Source organism: Phyllostomus discolor, chromosome 10, assembly GCF_004126475.2.
Source record: "Phyllostomus discolor isolate MPI-MPIP mPhyDis1 chromosome 10, mPhyDis1.pri.v3, whole genome shotgun sequence".
NCBI classification, from domain to species: Eukaryota; Metazoa; Chordata; class Mammalia; order Chiroptera; family Phyllostomidae; genus Phyllostomus; species Phyllostomus discolor.
In genome coordinates, this window is record NC_040912.2 from 63594125 (window position 1) to 63610182 (window position 16058).

Sequence of the window (16058 nt, forward strand, 5' to 3'; positions counted from 1 at the left end):
CTGTTCAAAGAATTTCTGATTGGTGTAGAGCTGGCTGAAACTAAAAATTCCGTACCATAAATGGATTAATGCCTGCATTGAATTCTATAACAGGCCCATGCTTAAGTCCATATATGTATATCCCTGTTACAAAAGGGCAGCTTCCAACCCTGTTAAAATTATGGTTTGTAGCAGTGCCATGACCATGCTTTTAAATCACTGTGAAGGCTGGCAGTGTGTCAAAGCACTTCACTTGCTACTACTTGCCTTGGAAAAATAATAATTTTTACAAATAGGGATACAAAAAACATTTCTATTTTGGGAGGATGAGGGGTAGTTTGACTGCCTTCAGCTTGAAAATGTAAATCTGTGTATTTTTTTGAGGCCATGCTTTTGATAAATTTTGTTACTACCTTGGATTTAGCACAAGGACTCTGAAGTTATAATGTAAATTGCGAGTATACAGTTTGCTTTGTTAGTGTACATAGAAAATCCTGTAGGTTCCACCAAAAAACTACTTGACCTAAGAAGTGAATTCATACCAGGATTCAAAGTCTGTATTCAGAAATCAAAGGCATTCTTATACCCCAACAATGAACTGTAAGAGAAACTAAGAAAAAACCCATTTACTATCACAACATCAACAAAAATAATAAGATACTCCAGTAATAAATTTAACCAAGGAAGTAAAAGACCTGTACTTGGAAAACTATAGGACACCGGAGAAAGAAATTGTGGACAATACAAATAAGTGGAAGCATATATTATGTTCACAGACTGGAAGAATTAACATCATTAAAATATACTTAATACCCAAAACAATCTATAAATTCAGCACACTTTCTATTAAAATACCAATTGTGTATTTTACAGATCTAGAACAGATATTCCAAAAATTTACATGAAGCCAAAAAAAACCCCAAATAGCTTATCAATCTTGAGAAAGAAGAACAAAGTTGGATGTATCACAAGCCCTGGTACTAAACTATACTACAAGGCAACTGTAATCAAAACAGTATGGTACTGGCATAAGAACAGGCATATAGGTCAATGGAACAGAACAGAGAGCCGAGAAATAAACCCATGCCTTTATTGTCAAGTAATATTTGACAAAGGACACAAGAACATACAATGGAGTAAAAAACAGTCTCTTCAGGGGAGATGTCAGCCAAGTTGGTAGAAGCTCAGTCCACTTGCCCCCAACTCAGATTCTTAGCTGGTCTTCTGACAAATAACCTGAACAACCAATGGAATCTTAGCTGATATGAAGTTTGGAAGCCAAGGATTACGGAAGATGCTTTACAATGGGCAGTAAGGAGATTTTATAGGCATGAATGGTGCCTGTAGCCATGGAGAGACTTGTCAGTAATTGCAGCATTGTGGCTCCCTCCTCTCCCGGGTAGTGAACTCCCAGACCCAGGCTTGGAGTGACTTGGGAGGGTATATGAAGTTGGGGAGATCCAGGCTACACACACACAGTGAGCAGCATGCCCATACCTGCAGCACGAAATACCAACTGGGAGAGTGCCAGAGAGAAAAAGGGATTCTATCCCCCATATGGATCAGGGGCCACACCTGGGTTGGGCAGAGGCAGGCTGCAGTCATCTATGACCACGAGATACTTTTGGCTTTTTGGAGAGGTGGTGTGTGTGGAAAACTGAACCATGACTTGATACTGCAATAGTTGTGCCATGGAGAGACTTTTTAAAGGAGGAGCTGAAGCATGCTGGGCCGGGACCTTGTGAGTAGCTGCCCTGCCAACAATGGACAAGGTTGAAAAGCATGGTTTGCTTTCACTGAATATAGCTGGGCATAGACATCAGAAATTTATACAGCAAGGGGATTTCTGGGCCTCGTCCTGACATGGCTGGCAGGCTGGGGGCTGCACAGAGTGTAGTATTCAGGACTGTGTCTGCTGTGAGGGCAGTGGTCTGGGAACTGGGTAGGCAAGAGTTGAGCACTTGAAATTATTTATAGCCAGGCAGAGCCCTCTTCCCCCTCAGTTCAAATCTCTGGGAAGGAAAGGACATATCCACCTCCCATCTTCTGCAGTATTACAAGCACTGCGTCTAACAGAGAAGCTCTGCAAAACAGGCAGGACAGGCTCAAGAACCCTGTATAGGAGGAAGACAGGAAGAGAAACTCCAAAAGGGCCAATTGTGCACCTCTCTCAGAGAGACAAAATTGACTGGCTCCCAGGATCATATGCCATTGAGGCCAGCTGGGTAGGGAGATCAGGAATTGGTTCTGCAAGGGGGAATCAGGGTCCTGCCCAGCCTTGGCTCTCACACAGATCTGCCATCAGCACCAGGCAGGAAAGAGCTGACCCTCTTACACAGATTGGCCCTCCCTTGAAACAGACAGCTAGCTCATCAGAAACTATACATTATTGGAAATAAGCTGGGACAACCAAGACAGGTGGCACAGGGGCAGGGGGACACACCCACAATTTTCCCAGAAGACTAAACAGTGCCTCCCATGGGAGACCCAGGGACTCTACCTCCTGATCACAATAGAAGCCCCCTCTAGAGGCAGGCGAAGGTGACACATGTGGTGCTGCCTGAAATTGGATGACACACCCCTGGACCTTGGGCTGATAAGCCAGAGCCAGATCAAGCAAGAGACAACAGAGAGCAAACACCAAACTGTGCTGAGATGAATTCCACCTTGTTCATCTTCAGAATTTGTGTTTTTTTTCCTCTTGCATAGCCTTTTAACATTTCTGCTTTTCCTTCCATTGTATTACAACTAATTAGCTTACTGGTTTTGGTCTTTTATTTTTTATTCTTTGTATTTATATTTTTGCATTTTCTTTTTATTTCAAATATCACATTGTACTCCATTTTGCCTTCTTCTCGCCCCTTCTTATTTTCATTTTAAATTTTATTTTTCCCATTTCTATGCCTTGTTCCTACTCCTTACTCCTACTATTTCTTCTTCCTCTATCCTCTCAAAATCATTTTTCTTTCCTTTAGTTACCTCACATTCTTTTTCCATTTCTTATAATATTCTTGTTTTCTTTCCACCTTTATTAATCATTGTTTGGCATAGATATTGCATTTATTGCTGTTTTCAATTTTATTCCTATTTGTTCACTATTTTTTTTATTTCAAATCTCATAGGTTAGTCTCCCCATGTGTTACTACATTTTGCTTTCCTCTTGCCCTTGTTTATTTGCGTTTGGAATTTTATTTTTTCCCTCTATTAGCCTGGTTTCCATTCCTTACTCTTATTAGTTCTCCTCCTTATGTCCTCTCAAAATCATTTGTCTTTACTATAGACATCTCTCTCATATTCTCTCTTCTCTTATAATATTCTTACTCTCCACCTTTATTCATCTTAGCTCATCTGTCATTGTTATTGACTCTGTTGTGGTTTTTCTTCAGTTTTGTTCCTATTGGTTCACTATTTTTTAGATTTTATTTCAAACCAGATATCATACTCTTCCTTTTTCTTACTCCATTTTACCATTGCCCTTGCCCTTTTTATTTATGTTTTAAATTCTGTTTTCTCCCTTTCCTTGCCTTCTTTCTAGTCCTACTCTTATTTCTTCTCCCTTTTCCCTCTCAAATCATTTTCTCTCTCCTTTAGTCATCTCATATTCTTCTTTCCTATCATATAATATTCTTAATCCTTTTCTATGTATCATTCTTTGCTCATTTGCTATTGATATTGCTGATGTAGTAGTGGGGCATTTTTGCTGGTGTGGGTTTGGTTTTCTGGGTAGTTTTGACTTGTTCTGCCAGTACCTGTACAACAGCATTCAAGATGTGGTAGGGGTGTGACTCTCATCCAGCCAGCCAGAGGTTAGAACCCACCAATGAATGAGCCATCAATAATCAAAGCCCAAGTACAATAAGAAAGGCCACATAAATGGAATAAAGGGCACTCCTAGAGCACCTAAATCAAGAGATCGCACCAGGGAGTCCCACAGAAGGCCACTGCATGGAGATAGGCAATCCAAGCACAGCAATCTGAGATACAGAAACAAAAAAGAGTCACCTAAAATGGACAAAGAAACAACCCTCAATCAAAAGGAAAGTTGGAGTCCCCTGAAAAAGAGTTAAATGAATTTGAGGCAAGCAGTGTATCAGATATAGAGTTCAAAATAATGGTTACAAGGATGCCGAGGAAACTCAGTGAGAACTACAAGGAACTTTATAGGGGCTACAACAGCTTACAAAAAAGATATGGGAACTATGAATAAGAACTAGGGGGAAATGAAGAATACAATATTGGAAATGAAGAATACACTAGAAGGAATTAAAAGCAGGCTGGATGAAGAAGAAGGCCAAATCAGTGAGCTAAAAGACAAGATAGGGAAAAAACACCCAGTTAGAACAACAAAATGAGAAACACTCAAGAACAACAAAGATAGTTTAAGGGAGCTTCAGGATAACATGAAACATAACAACATACACATCATAGGAATATCAGAAAGAGAAGAAAAGGACTAAGGGTTAGAAAACCTGCTTGAAAACATAATGACAGAAAACGTCCCCAACTTGGAGAGGGAAGAAGTTATGCAAGTTCAGGAAGCACACAGGATCCCAAACAAGATGAAACAAATGCATATGGATCATTTTCAAAGATACACTACATAGTACGACACAAAACAAGCCTTAACAAACTCAAGAAAATTGAAATCATCATTCATCTTCTTGGATCACAATTGGTTGAAACTAAAACCAACCTCAAGAAAAAACTCAAAAACATTCAAATACATCGATACTGAAAAACAAGTTTTTAAATAATGAATTGGAATAACAATGAAATCAGGAAAGAAATCAAACAGTATATGGAAACAAAAGAAAATGAACACACAACAACCCAAAACTCATGGGACACAGTAAAGGCAGTCCTGAGAGGGAAGTTCATAGCGATATAGGCTGACCTAAAGAAAACAGAAAATCTTCCGACCAAGAAGGAGGTGTAGGTAGATACACTGTGCTTCCTCACACAACCAAAAGGACAACAACAATTTAAAAACAAAAAACCAGAACTGACAGAAAATCGAACTCTTTGGAAGTTCGACAACCAAGGAGTTAAAAGAAGACACATTCATCCAGACCAGTAGGAGGGGTGGACTTGGGCGGCTGGGCGGAGAGGGCTCACGGCAAGGTAGTGGCTAGAGGACCAGGGCAGACAAAGCAGCAGCTGGCGGACCCAGTGAGGTGGTGCCTGGCAGACTGGGCGGTCCCACATTCGCAGACAGATAAACTGGGAGGAACAACTGGGTAGTGAGACAGACCACAAAACCCAGGGTTCCAGCTCAGGAAGTAAAGCCTCAAAGTCTCTGATTGAAAACACTGGTGGGGGTTGAGGAAGCTGCAAGAGAAACTCCCAGCCTCACAGGAGAGTTCATTGGAGAGACCCACGGAGTCCTAAAATGTGCACAAGCCTACCAACCCAGGAATCAGCACCAGAAGGGCCCAATTTGCTTGTGGGAAGTGGGGGAAGTGACTGAAATCCGGCAGAGAATGGAGGAAGCACCATTGTTCCCTCTCAGACCCCTCCCCCACATATAGCATCACAACTCAGCCACGTGGGTTGCCCCACCCTGGCGAATACCTAAGGCCCCGCCCCTCAATACATAACAGGCACGTCAAAACAAAAAAATGGCACAAATGAACCAATCAAAGCTCCAGAACAAATACAACTAAGCAACAGAGAGACAGCTAACCTATCTGATGCACAGTTGAAAGCACTGGTAATCAGGATGCTCACACAATTGGTTGAATATGGTCACAAATTAGATGAAAAAATGAAGGCTACAATAAGTGAAATGAAGGAAAATGTACAGGGAACCAATAGTAATGGGAGGAAAATGGGGAGTCAGATCAATGGTGTGGACCAGAAGGAATAAAGAAACATTCAACCAGAAAATAATGAAGAAACAATCATTCAAAAAAAACGAGAGACTTAGGAACCTCCAGGACAACTTTAAATGTTCCCACATCTGAATCAGAGGGATGTCAGAAGAAGAGGAAGAGCAACAAATTGAAAACTTATTTGAACAAATGATGAAAGAGAACTTCCCCAGTCTGGCCAAGGAAATAGACTTCTGGGAACTCCAGGAAGCTCAGAAAGTCCCAAGAACTTGGACCCAAGGAAGCACACACCAGGGCACATCATAATTACATTACCCAAGATTAAAGATAAGGAGAGAATCTTAAAAGCAGCAAGAGAAAAGAAGACAGTTACCTACAAAGGAGTTCCCATCAGACTGTCAGCTGATTTCTCAAAAGAGACCTTGCAGGCAAGAAGGGGCTGGAAAGAAGTATTCCAAGTCATGAAAGGTGAGGACCTGCATCCCAGATTGCTCTATCCAGCAAAGCTTTCATTTAGAATGGAAGAGCAGATAAAGTGCTTCTCAGATAAGGTTAAGTTAAAGGAGTTCATCATCACCAAGCCCTTATTATATAAAATGCTAAAGGGATTTATCTAAGAAAAAGAAGATAAAAAATATGAACAGTAAAATGACAGCAAACTCACAGTTATTAACGACCACACCTAAAACAAAAACAAAAGGAAACTAAGCAAACAACTAGAACAGAAACAGAACCACAGAAATGGAGATCACATGGAGGGTTATCAGCAGGGCAGTGGGAGGGAGAGAAGGGCAAAAGGTTCAGAGAGTAAGTAGCATAAATGGTGGGTAGAAAATAGATAGGGGGAAGTTAAGAAGAGCATAGGAAATGTAGAAGCCAAAGATCTTACATGTATGACCCATGGATATGAACTAAAGAGGAATGTGCATGGGAGTGGGTGTGCAGGGCAGAGGGGAATAAAAGGGGGGATGGGACAACTGTAATAGCATAATCAATAAAATATATTAAAAAGAAAAAAGAAAAATCTTAAATAAAAACCTAACCCTACATCTGAAAAAACTGCAGGAGCAACAACAAACAAATCCCAGAGGAAGTAGAAGAAAGGAAATAATTAAGATCAGAGCAGAATTAAATGACATAGAGACTGAAAAACAATCCAACGAATCAATGAAGCCAGGAACTAGTTCTTTGAAAAGAAAAACCAAAATGACCAGCCTTTAACCAGACTCATCAAGAAAAATAGGGAGAGGATCCAAATAAAAATCAGAAACAAAAGAGATTACAATTGATACCACAGAAATACGAAGGATTGTTAGAAATTACCATGAACAACTATATGCCAAAAAACTGATCAACCTAGGCTAAATGGACAAATTTCTAGAAACACACAATCTTGCAAAACTGAATCAAGAGGAAACAGAAAGCCTGAACAGACGGGTAGCAACCAGAAAAATTGAAACAGTAATCCAAACCCTCCCAGTGCACAAAGGCCCTGGACCAGATAGCTTCACGGGCAGATTTTACCAAACATTCAAGAAGAAGTAACACCTATCCTCAAACTATTCCAAAGAATTCAAGAAGAGAGAAGACTCTTAAACTCTGTTTACAAAGCCAGTATTACCCCAATTCCAAAACCAGGTGAAGACACAAGAAAGAAAGAAAATTACAGGCCAATATTGCTGACTAACAGAGATGCTAAAATCCTCAACAAAATACTGGCAGTCTGTATCCAGACTGTATCCAACAATACATTAAAGAGATCATACGCCGAAATCAAATGGGCTCTATCCCTGGGATGTAAGGATGATATAACATTTGCAAATCAATAAATGTGATATGTCACATAAACAATTTCCAAGACAGAAATCACATGATCATATCTTAGATGTTGAAAAAGCATTTGCAAAATTCAGCACCCATTTATGAAAAAACACTCAACAAAGTGGGAATAGAGGGAGCATACCTGAACGATAAAGGCCATATACAAGAAACCTACAACCAACGATATACTTAATGGGTAAAAACTAAAAGCATTTCCCTTATGATCAGGAATAAGACAAGTGTGCCCACTTTCACCACTCTTATTCAACATAGTACTGGAAGTTCTAGCCATAGTGATCAAACAGGAAAAAAATAAAATGCATCCAATTGGAAAGGAGGAAATAAAGCACATTATTCAAAGGTGTCATGATATTGTACATAGAAAATCCTATAGTCTCAACCAAAAAACTACTTGACCCAATAAGTGAATTCAGCAAAGCAGTGGGATCCAAAGTCCATATTCAGAAATTGATGACATTCTTATATACCAACAATGAAGTATCAGAAAGAAAAACTAAGAAAAAAATTCCATTTACTATAGCAACAAGAAAAATAAAGTACCTAGCAATAAATCTAACCACGGATGTGAAAAAATCAGAAAAACTATAGAACACTGAAGAAAATTGTGGAAGATGGCAAATAAGGAAGCATTTACTGTATTCATGGATTGGAAGAATTAACATCATTAAAATATGCATACTACCCAAAGTGATCTATAGATTCAACACAAGTTCTATTAAAATACCAAAGGCATATTTCATAGATGCAGGACAAATATTCCAAAAATTCAGATGGAACCAAAAAAGACCCCAAATAGCCTTAAAAACTTGAGAAAGAAGAACAAAGGTGGATGTATCACAATACTTGATATCAAACTATACTACAAGGCCACTGTAATCAAGACAATCTGGTACTGGCATAAGAACAGACTATAGATCAATAGAACAGAGAAGAGAGCCCAGAAATAAACCCATGTCCTCTACGGTCAATTAATATTTGACAAAGGGGACATAAGCATACAATGGAGTGAAAATAGTCTCTTCAATAAATAGTGTTTGGAGAACTGGACCAGTACACGCAAGAAAAAAAAAATAACTAGACCACCAACTTATACCATATACCAGAATAAGCTCAAACTGGATAAAGGACTTAAAAATAAATTGTGAGCCCTGGCTGGTGTGGCTCAGTGGATTGCGCATGGGTCTGCAAATCAGAGGGTTGCTGGTTTGATTCCCAGTCAGGGCACATGCCTGGGTTGTGGGCCTGGGTTGTGAGAGGCAACCACACATCGATGTTTCTCCCTCTCTCTTTCTCCTTCCCTTCCCTCTAAGAGTAAATAAATAAAATCTTTAAAAATAATGATTAATTAATTAATTAATTGTGATACCATAAAAGCCCAATGAAACACAGGCAGTAACATTTCAGACATCCCACATAGGAATTTATTTGCCACTATATCTCCTAGGGTAAGGGAAATAAAGGAAAAAAAATAAGCAAGTGGAACTGCATCAAATTAAAGTTTCTTCACAGCTAAAGAAGCCATCATCAAAATTAAAAGGGAGCCCACTGGGAGAACATATTTGCCAATGATACATCAGACAAGGGTTTAATCTCCAAACTATATAAAGAACTAACACAACACAGGGAAGACAAACAGTTCAATTTAAAAATGGTCAAAGGACCTGAATAGACACTTCTCTAAGAAGGACGTTCAGATGGCCCATAGACATAGGAAAATATACTCAACATCACTAGCCTTCAGAGAGATGCAAACTAAAACTACAAGTTATCACCTCACACCTGTCAGAATGGCTATCATTAATAAAACAAGTGCTGGTGAGGATGTGGAGAAAGGGAACCTTTGTGCACTGTTGGTGGGAATGCAGACATCTGCAGCCACTGTGGAAAACAGTATGGAATTGCCTCAAAAAATTAAAAATGGAACTGCCTTTGACCCAATGATTCCATTGCTGGGAGTATATCCTAAGAATCCTGAAACACCAATTCAAAAGGATGTGTACACCCCTATGCTCATAACAGTACTATTTATAGTAGCTAAGTGTTGGATATAGCCCAAGTGCCCATTAATAGATGAGTGGACTAAAAAAACTGTGGTACATTTATACAATGGAATACTGTCCAGCAGAGAGAAGTCCTATCTTTTGCAATAGCATGGATAGAACTGGAGACTACTATGCTAAGTGAAATAAGGTAGTTGGTGAAATGCAAATACCACATGACCTCACTTATAACTGGAATCTACTGAACAAATAAACTAATGAAAAAAATAAAACTAGAGGCAGGGAAATATGGAACAGTTTGATAGCTTTAGGAAGAGATATGGTAGGGTGGGAATAGTGAAAGGAAGGGGAAGGGACTAGTCAAAGAAAACATATGAATGCCTTATGGATATGCACAACGGAGAGGGGATTGACTGTGGGTTAGAGTGGTGGTCTGGGTAGAGGGGGGCATGAAAGGGAAAAAAGAAATAAGGACAACTATAATAAAATAAATAATTTTTTAAAAAGTTTAAGAAGTCTCTTCAATAAATGATATTAGAAAAATTGGACAGGTCCACACACACACACACAAAATGAACTTAGGCCACCAACTTACACCAAACACAAGAATAAACTCAAAGTGGATAAAAGACAAATCTTAAGTCACAAACAATGAAAATTCTAACAGAAAACATAGGCAGTAAAATGTCAGACATCTCTTTTAGAAATATTTTTGCTGATATGTCTCCTAGGACAAAGAAAACAAAAGAAAAAATAAACAAATGGGACTACAAATTAAAAAGCTTCTACACAGCAAAAGAAACCATCAACAAAATTAAAAAGGAACACGCTCTATGGGAGCCCCTCTACTCCCCTCCACCCTGCACACCCTCTCCCATCCACATACCCTGTCCAAGTGTCATACTTATAAGTTCTTTAGCTTCTACATTTCCCATACTATTCTTGCCCTCCCCCTGTCTATTTTCTACCTACCATCTATGCTACTTATTCTCTGTATTTTTCCCCCTCTCTCCTCCTACTCCCCTGTTGCTAACCCTCCATGTGATCTCCATTTCTGTGGTTCTGTTCCTGTTCTAGCTGTTTGCTTTGTTTTTGTTTTTGTTTTAGGTGTAGTTGTTAATAATTGTGAGTTTGCTGTCATTTTACCATACATGTTTTCTATCTTCTTTCTCTTAGATAAGTCCCTTTAACATTTCATAAAATAAGGGCTTGGTGATGATGAACTCCTTTAACTTAACCTTATCTGAGAAGCACTTTATCTGCCCTTCCATTCTAAATGAAAGCTTTGCTGGAGGGAGCAATCTTGGATGTAGGTCCTCGCCTTTCATGACTTGGAATACTTCTTTCCAGCCCCTTCTTGCCTGCAAGGTCTCTTTTGAGAAATCAGCTGACAGTCTGATGGGAACTCCTTTGTAGGTAACTGTCTCCTTATCTCTTGCTGCTTCTAGGATTCTCTCCTTCATTTTTACCTTGGCTAATGTAATTATGATGTGCCTTGGTGTGTTCCTCCTTGGGTCCAACTTCTTTGGGACTCTCTGAGCTTCCTGGAGTTCCTGGAAATCTATTTCCTTGGCCAGATTGGGGAAGTTCTCCTTTATTATTTGTTCAAATAAGTTTTCAATTTGTTGTTCTTCCTCTTCTCCTTCTGACATCCCTCTGATTCGGATGTGGGAACATTTAAAGATGTCTGGGAGCTTCCTAAGCCTCTCCTCATTTTTTTTGAATTCTTATTTCTTCATTCTTTTCTGTTTTGGTTGTTTCTTTCTTCCTCTTGGTCTACTCCATTGATTTCAGTCCCAGTTTTCTTCCCATCACTATTGATTCCCTGTGCATTTTTCTTCGTTTCACTTATTGTAGCCTTCATTTTTTCATCTCATTTTCGACCAAATTCAACCAATTGTGTGAGTATCCTGATTACCAGCACTTTCAACTATGCATCTGATAGGTTGATATCTCTTAGTCACTTAGTTGTGTTTGCTGTGGTGTTTTGATCTGTTCTTCCATTTGGGCCATTTTTTTTGTCTTGTTGTGCCTGTTATGTGTAAGGGGTGAAGCCTTAAGTGTTCACCAGGGCAGGGCAATCCAGTCACTGGGTTGTGATGTTGTATGTGGGGGCAGGATCTGAGAGGGAACACTGGTGCTTTCTCTGCTCTCTGCCAGATTTCAGTCCCTTCCACCGCTTCCCCCAAGAAAACTGGGACTTTCTGGTGCTAATTCCCACTTGGGTGGGCTTGTGCACATTCTAGTACCCCGTGGGTTTCTCCAATGAACTCTCCTGGCACCTCAACCCCCACAGGTGTTTCTAATCTGTGCCCCAAGGCTCTAGTTCCTGGCGCTGGGACCCTGGGTTGTGAGGGTGTCTTGCTCCCCAATTTCACCTGGTTTATCTGCACGCAAATGTGGGACTGTCCGGTCAGCCTTGTGCATAGTGCCTTGCTTCACAATCACTGCCTCACTAGGTCTGCAGGTTGCCACCCCGAGCCTGGGGTCTGCCAGCCACTGCTTGCATGCCCAGGGTCTGCCTGCTGTGGTCTTGCGCACCTGGGATGCCTTATGCACCTGGTGCCACAGCTTTTTGTGCCGTGACCCCTCTCTGCCTGGCTGCCTGACTCTGCCCTTCCTTCTGGTCTGGATGAATGTGTCCTTTTTAACTCCTTGGTTGTCTAACTTCCATACAGTTCAGTTTTCTTTCAGTTCTGGTTGTTATTTTGTTTCTGAATTGTTGTTCTCCTTATTTTGGCCATGGGAGGAGGCACAGTGTTTCCACCTACACCTCCATCTTGGCCAGAAGTCTTGATATGTCATTTTTATATGTCTGTTAGATAAAGCTTATTAATTGCTTTATTCAAACCTTTATTTCTAATTTTCATAGTTTCCCTGTAATGATGGATTTGTCCATTTGTTTCTTATAGTTATTTTCACTTATATATTTTGAAGTTAGGTTATTAGGTTACATTAAGTTCATGATGGTTACATCATAGAGATATTTTTAAACTTTTGTCATTATGTAGTGACTCAATACTTGTTAAAGGAAAACTCACTGAAGTCCAATTAGTATGATATTAACATAGGTATCTAACTTAATTTTTGCTTGTATTTACCTGTATTATCTTTTGCATCTTTATGCTTTTATCCTTTCTGTGTTCTTAAATTTTGTGTCTTTTACGGTAGCATATCTGTTGAAAGCCATTAGCTTTTAACTGGAGAACTGGGTCCATTTATTGTGACTATTGAATATATTTGGATTATATCAACCATCTTAATTATTACTTTCTACATGTCCTAATTTCCTGTTTCTTTTTTGTCCTTATTGCCTTTTCTTTTTTAAATTCGAGATAATCTTTAATATCAATAATTATATCAAATATAAATAGTATAGGTACACTAATTAATAGACTGGAATTGAAAGAATACTTTTACTTTTATTTTCCCATATGGTATTTTTATTTTTTTTTAATATTTTATTTATTTATTTTTAGAGAGGGAAGGGAGGGAGGGAGAGAGAGACAGAGAGAGAGAGACAGAGAAAGAAACATCAATGTGCGGTTGCTGGGGGTTATGGCCTGCAACCCAGGAATGTACCCTGGCTGGGAATCGAACCTGGGACACTTTGGTTCCCAGCCCGCGCTCAATCCACTGAGCTACGCCAGCCAGGGCTTATTTTTATTTTTTAAATTTATTATTGTTCAGCCCTGGCTGGCATAGCTCAGTGGATTGAGTACGGGCTGCCAGCCAAAGCATCGCAGGTTCGATTCCCCAGTCAGGGCACATGCCTGCGTTGCAGGCCACAGCCCTCAGCAACCGCACATTGATGTTTCTCTCTCTCTCTTTCTCCCTCCCTTCCCGCTCTAAAAAATTAATTAATTAAATTTAAAAAATTTATTATTGTTCAGTTAAGTTGTCTCACTTTTTTCCCCCATCTCGCACCCCTACCCAGCACTCCCCCACTCCCACAGCCAGTTATTGCTTTCTGTTTGACTAATTGCATTTTATATATTCACTCCATTTTCTCTGTTTAGAAACAATATAAATTATTTCTCTCGTTAGTTATCTGCATATTTTAACATGCATACTTAACATCTAATGTTAATCTATATTTTTAATATCTTCCTGACACTGTAAGTACATTGGAATGGTTTTTAAAACTCTCAGATTCCTCCTCTACTTTATATGCTGTTGTTGCCTTGATTTTTGGTTTGTTTTCAACACCACAGCCTTTCTACTTCCAGTTTCCTTTGTTGCCTTTTGCTCTTGTGCCAGACTTCTTCCTGAGTCCTCACCTTTTCCTTCCACTCTTCCCTTGGGAAGTGAATGTGATCTGCTCAACTCATAATGCATATGTATCATTCCCTGGCTCTTGAATATCAGGCTGCAGTTTTAACACTAGATCTATATATCCTACAGTCTACTTGAGATCTTTACCCTTTCACATAGACATTTTAAAATTAATAATAATTCAGTTTCAGGGTCCTTTCATCAGCCGTTTCCTCTCAAATCTCAGATCTGTTCTTTTGCATTTGGGCATTTGAAACTTATCAATAGATCAGTTGTGGACACTTTCATTACCCTCCTCCTTGCCCATACTTCAGATGTATTCTTTTCCATTTGGGCATTGCAAACTTATCAATAGTTCAGTTTTGGAGACCTTTCATTACCAGCCCCCCCATACCTCAGATCTGTTCTTTTCCATTTCTCTCCTAATAAATTACATTTCTTCTTCCAACACTCGTTTCAGAAACCTGGTTCATTTTTATGACCTCATCATTTTTTGACATACTGGGCCTTCCCTTCGCCATCACTATATCCAAATCAACCACAAAGTTTAGTCAGTTTTACATTTAAGGAGATCTTAAATTTGTTCCTTTATTTACACTCCACTGTCAAATACTGTAGTCCAAGCTCTAATACATCTTACCTAGACCACTGCAAATTCAGTATACTTCTAAAGTAGTAGTAGAATCCCTGTTACTTAGAATCATGCTACTGCAAACTGGATGCACCATTGACATGTTCATTGGTTTCCCTACTTCCAATTATTCATATCCCTCATCTTCTCTCCACATGGTGGGTATTACAATTTTTTGGGAAATGGTAGATCTGATCATGTAAACTCATTAATTAAAAGCCTATAGTGCATCTAGATTCCTCTTATAATGATGACCAGATCCCATAAAGTGTTCTACAAGTCCCTACATAATCTCATGTTTACTTCCCGTCCTTGTCACTGCCCCATTTCTTACTTCACTACAGCCATACCAGCCTTCTTTGATCACAAAAACTGAAGGAACAATCTCTCCTATTTTAGGACCACCACAAATACTCTTTCTACCCAGAATGTTTAGAAGCACCTCTTTTTCTTCCCCCCTTTCCAAATACACACACACATACCCTATTCATACCTATTATTTTCCGCATCCTTCAAATCTCAACCGAAATGTCACTTTCTTATGGAATAATGTTCTTAGGTTCTTTCCTCGTCATTTCTAAGGTGTCATCTCAATTATACCCTCTCAATGTGTCCTGTACTTTTCTATCACAAAAGAAATGATAGGGTGTATATGAATGTGTAAATGTGTGTATATGTGTATTTGTTTAATATCTGCCTCCCCATCAGGTGGTAATTTTTAGAATGTCAGAGACTAGGCCTATTTTTGTCACCATTGTGTCCTACTATCAAGTGCATTGCTTGGCACATGGACACTCATATGTTACATGAATGAATGAGTGATTGTATGCTAGACAAGACTGGGGGGAGCTAGTGATGTACTTCAACTATAGGAAGAGCAGAAACTTTCATTTAGGTAATCACTAAGTGTTTGAAGAAATAAAAGAAGAAAGAAGAAAAAGGAAAAGAATGGGAAAATGGAAAATGAGAAAGGAGAGGAAAGGAAATTGGAAAGGGAGCAGAAAAGGTAAACCTAAATCTAAAATTATAGTCCTTGACAACAAAAGTTATATCAACCTCCCTATCCCTCACTTAAAAAAAAAACAAACTTGAATAATGGCTAGAAAATTTTGAATGAAAAATATGTATGAAACTTCTTGGCTGGGATAGGTATTTTGCTAGATTGGTTGTTCATTGGTTGTTTACCTGAGAGAATAAAGAATACCAGATGAGGTTACTCTCAAAATGCCCCCTTGAGCATGCATTTTTAAATCAAAACCTAACTTTTTCAAAATCTCATAAAGTGAAGGTACATTTTTATGTTTCCTTACTTAAATTTATGGATAGTTACTTAGTATTGCCCCCACCACAAAGAAGATTTTCCTTTTCATATTATTAAATGGAATATGTATAAAAGTATTTTATGATGCTTTGGCTGGTGTGACTCAATGGATTGAGCACTGGCTTGTGAACCAAGAGGTTGCCAGTTTGATTCCCAGTCAGGGCACATGCTCGGGTTGT

The 16058-nt window shown here is 39.2% G+C and overlaps 1 protein-coding gene across 2 annotated transcripts in view; it reads left to right on the forward strand.

Annotated features, from left to right (window-relative positions):
• Positions 1-16058, forward strand: part of TES (testin LIM domain protein) — a 59465-nt gene that overhangs the window by 32432 nt on the left and 10975 nt on the right. The window lies entirely within an intron of this gene.